Raw genomic sequence first — 5,016 nt, forward strand, 5'->3', positions numbered from 1 at the left:
CTTAATTACTTTGTTGGTGTTAATTAATTAATTAGATGGGTATATATTTATCTTGTTTGCATGATTATATATGCAGGTCTACAAAGATGTGGAAAGAGTTTGTATGTAAGGTCACTCATATATATTATACACATTTATTATAAAATTTTCTAGTTATTTTTTTAGAATTTTCTCTTTCAGACTCATCACTTAAAGCAATGTTTGCTTGTTCTTGCCGTTTAGGAAATACAATTGATTTTTTAGTATAGAATGGATAAAAAAGCATTATGTGAGGAATATCTTTCTGGATTGTCATCCTATTGCTCTGTATGTCCACACTAATATGTAGATTTGATTATAATGTTTCAACTCGCCTAACTTCTTCTGCCGATATAATAGGCGTAATCTTTTTGTTTTTAATTTGTGAATTACATGCTCTGGCAGGAAAAGGGAAGTGATGGATCCGATGACGATGATGATAAGCAAGATGAGGATGACGATGACGGTGATGAGGGCGAAGCCAATTAGAAGCTTCTCATCTGCCTGGGTGTTTCGCTTTATTTGGGTTTTGCTGTTTTGGTAATGGCTTCTATAAAGTGGTCTTGAAAGGTTATCAGAGAATTGGGGTAGCAGCTGCCATGGTCTACAAGTATGTTTTTCCTTGCTTCTTTCTGAAACTCATCGGAATAGTTGGGTCTTCATGTCATCCGTTGATCCCGTCAGCTACTATGGCGGGAGTAAGCAAAACAACGTCGTTTTAATGTCTAATTTGGCATTAAAGGATAATATTGTAATTTCAAAAATATGATTTTTTAAATAAAAGGGAATCAAGTAAGAATAATTTAGTCATTTTACATGCCCTTAACGGTCAATTGCCAGAATTGGAGTAAAATGAGAACATTACTCTATTGTTAGGGGTTTTGAGAAATTTGCCCTTAAAACATACGTCCACCCAACTTTTAATGTCAGCAATGGTGGAAGGTCGCAGTTGAGGGTGGTGGTAGTGGAATGTGACAATGTCAGCAATGGTGGAAGGTCGCAGTTGAGGGTGGCGGCAGCGGGAGTGGAAATGGTGGAAGGTGGTGATGGAAAAGGTGGTGGTGGTAGAAGGTCATAGTGGCGGTAGAAGGTTGTAGTAGTGGAAGGTGGTGATAGAAAAGGTGGTGGTGGTAGAAGGTCACAGTGGCGGTAGAAGGTTGTAGTGGTGGAAGGTGGTGGTGGTTAGTGGCGGTTGTAGTAGAGGGTGATGGTGGCGGTTGTAGTAAAGGGTGGTGGTGGTAATGGTATTTGGTGGTTGTGAAAGGTCATGTTGGCTGTGAAGGGTGATGGTGGCGGTGGCAATGATGGAAGGTGGCGGTGGCAATGGTGGTGGTGGTGAAAGGTCATGGTGACGATGGTGGTGACGGAAGGCGGTAGTGGAAGGTGGTGATAGAAGACAATGGTGGAAGGTGACGGTGGCAATGGTGGAGGTGGTGGAAGGTCACGGTGATTGTGATGGTGGAAGGTGGCGGCAGTAGTGGAAGGTGATGGTGGCAGTGGCAATGGTGGTGGTAATGGTGGTGACGAAAGGTCACGATGGCGGTGACAATGGTGGAGGTGGTGGAAGGTCACGGTAAAGATGGTGAAACGAATATAGGGCAATCTATGAAAAAGTTTATGGGCAAGTAATAACAAATTTATCGTTAAGAAAGATTCACTTCTCAAACTGACTTTCTTAGGCTTTGGGAAGTTCTGCCAAACATGCCGTAAATATTTAGACTAGCCCACCTTTATATAGCCCATGGGTATCCACAGTCAAAGGCTATTAGCCTCATTAACCAGCATCATAGGCCCAATAAATATTGTTAAATCTCAGCATAATAGGACGAGTAAATTGAATTTAGAAGCCCAAGAAATAATTATAAAACCGGGAAATAAATGACCATAAAATTAAAATATATGTGGTCTTAAACATTAATAAATAAATTTCTATGCAATTTAAAAAAGAACAGTGATAGGGAACGCAAAATATAAAACACAAAAAGTCCTTGAAATTGATGTGGCTGGCCACATCACACTTTAGAAAATAGAAAGTTAGAGGAAAAATAAAATAAAATAAAATAAGAAACAAAAGATTGATTGCTTCCTCTTTCCTCACAAACAGGAAACTAGGTCTCCACAATTAGCGTGGGAGAGAGAGCTCTAAAAATAATCCAAAACCTTATCGTCTTTCTGAAGTGCTGGGTTTTGTGTTTAGGACTTAGGTAATTGTTCACTAATCTATAATCTGTTATGTATTTCAATTTAGGATTTCGGTAATAGAAAAGAGAGGGAAATAAATAACATACAATTTACAAGATTAAAGAACATAATTAGAGATTTGTACATAAAATTAGGGCTTCGATCCGTAGTATAGGTCCCTAGGGTTTTGAAATTGTAAAATCAATGACTTAGTTTATTGAAGCTCGAGTTTGAGGTGAGCGATAACGGAATCAATATATATTAAAAATTACACAAACAAACTTGATTCCCTCTAGTTTAAACAAAGAACCATCAAATCCAATTTAATTTTGAGTATTTGCCACATTCACATAGTTTTTGGTGAGAATTCTGTAATGAAAACTTTTATTTGTAAAGCATCTTTCTAATTATTCTTTTTAATATGAACTTTAATCCTTAATATCACCTCCACACTTCATATAAATTGCAACTCGGGTGGGTAAATTGAAAACCAAATCGATTTGGGTTGTAGAATTGAAATTTTTTAACCTGAGTTTAATGTGAATTGGGCCAAGTAAGAGCAACTGAACCCCGATTTACCCCAATCTGAAGCTGTCCACCCCTAAATTGATCAAATTTGACATGGTTATTAAATTTGTTATTATGTAATAAATAAATACGTAATAATTGTAATTCTATTTGTTTAGAATAATTATTATGAGAGGTCACTTTATAATTTTGATACAGCAGTTTGAAATTGAGAGGTGGTTGGAAGTTGGTTATGGATTGGGCTGGGGTTGATGGCCCATAGGAAAATCAGGTTATAAAGGCTGAACTGTAAACATGTGTAACTGGCCCATAGGAAAAGCAGGTTGATAGCAGTCCCATTGGGTTAGCAAAAAAACCTAAAACAAAGGGGCTTAGTCTGTTACCCAATTACCATAGACCCATTCGGTTTTCAAATATTAGACCGTTGCTCGCAAGTCGCAAAGAGCTTTTTAAATTATCCAATATCCATCGACCTGCTTACCAAAGTTTATATATATTTTTTTAATTCGTACTCTCACACACACACATGTTCACACATGTTTCTTTTTAAAACTCAAACCTTGTACCTCCGTTTGAGAAGTAAGAGACTGATACCGTTAGGCCACTGACCCGTTGGTAAAGTCCATATTTTTAACTCTTCTATCTTATCCATTCCCCTCTCCATCATGGGACTGGTAAAACGGTCATGGGCTTGAAACTATTTCAACATGGGCAATGGGCATCAACTGTGTGTGGGTATATATATATATACATATACACAACATTACCCAAAAAAATAATTAAACCTGTCCATGGGAATAGTTCTATATATATATATAAGAGTTCTTCCTTTCATTTCATTCTGTTATGCTCTCTATTCATTGCAGCGTCCACGTTGTCGTCGGTCGCCACAACCTCTTTTAGACCAAAAGGGCTTCTCCAAAGATGCTTCAACCCAACAACACCTTACCCACATCAACCAAAGAACTCCTCAGGTGCCCTTGAGCTTAACCGTCGACCTCAGCGGCCATTTGTCATGGGCAGACTGTGAAAAAAGTTTTGTTTCCTCCACCTACCGTCCAGCCCGTTGCAATTCAGCTCAATGCAAAGTTGCTTGGGATACTGTTTGTCCAAATTGTCCATTCAAGCCAGGGTGCAATAACAACACGTGGCATCGCAGCAGACAACACCATCACCCGCACCGGAGGAAGCGGTCAACTAGGAGCAGATGTGGTGTCCATCCAATCCACCGACGGTCGGGTTGTCTCACTATCAAACTTTCTCTGTAGCTCCACATTTCTCTTAGAAGGTCTTGCTAGTAATGTCAGGGGTATGGCTAGCCTTGGAATGAGTCAAGTTGGTCTTCCTTACCAACTAGCCACGGCTTGAGTTCATCAACAAATTCTAAGGGTGTTATATTGTTTGGTGATGGACCTTATGTGCTCCTTCCTAATGTTGATGTCTCAAAGTCCCTTATCTACACTCCACTTATCCCCACCTCTGCGCCTTACGTCATTGGAGTAAAATCTATCCTAATCAACCAAAACGTTGTCCCTATACACCCTGGATTAATATCAGGTTACAATGAGATCCAAACTCTGATCAGCACTGTCCATCCTTACACACTCATGCACACTTCGATATACAATTCTTTTATTGAGGTTTTCATCAAGGAGTTCCCAAGCGCCACTAGGGTTGCGTCCGTGGCTCCTTTCGGGGCATGTTTTAGCTCCAACAGCATTTCCAGCACGCGTGCTGGCCCGGCTGTGCCACACATTGACCTCGTGTTGCAGAACAAGAATGTGTACTGGAGGATCTTTGGAGCAAACTCGATGGTGCGGGTCAGCAACGAAGTCTTGTGTCTAGGGTTTGTGGATGCCGGTACAGAGACCGGCTCTTTGATGGTGCTCGGAGGGCATCAGATTGAGGACAATCTTCTACAGTTTGATCTTAAGGCAAATAGACTAGGGTTCAGTTCTTCATTACTGTTCCGACAAACAACATGTGCCAACTTCAACTTTACATCCCATCTTTAGATGGTTATGATTTGTTGTGATGGTGTAACCAATGTTTTATTATATACTGCATACTGTAATAAAACGTTGTGCCATTTGGTTTCGTAATGAAACGTTGTGCCTTTGATTTTCTAATATTTTGTGAAATTATATATTACTACGTACATGCATATGGTTGTGTGTTACATTCTACATTATTTTTGTTTGTCAACAATTTTTATAATCAAATTTTAAAGGTAACTCATAACAACCTCCTCTAAGATTTGTAATAATTACATTAATTATGATTTATATG

The 5,016-nt window shown here is 39.1% G+C and overlaps 1 pseudogene; it reads left to right on the forward strand.

Moving 5' to 3' along the window:
• The first annotated feature begins 3,412 nt into the window (after positions 1 to 3,412).
• On the forward strand, positions 3,413 to 4,742 carry LOC132280913 (probable aspartic proteinase GIP2; annotated as a pseudogene).
• Positions 4,743 to 5,016: the final 274 nt, after the last annotated feature.

Source organism: Cornus florida, unplaced genomic scaffold (genome assembly GCF_030987335.1).
Source record: "Cornus florida cultivar Cherokee Brave unplaced genomic scaffold, ASM3098733v1 CherokeeBrave_3.0.0_Hap2_Chr11, whole genome shotgun sequence".
Classification (NCBI taxonomy): domain Eukaryota; kingdom Viridiplantae; phylum Streptophyta; class Magnoliopsida; order Cornales; family Cornaceae; genus Cornus; species Cornus florida.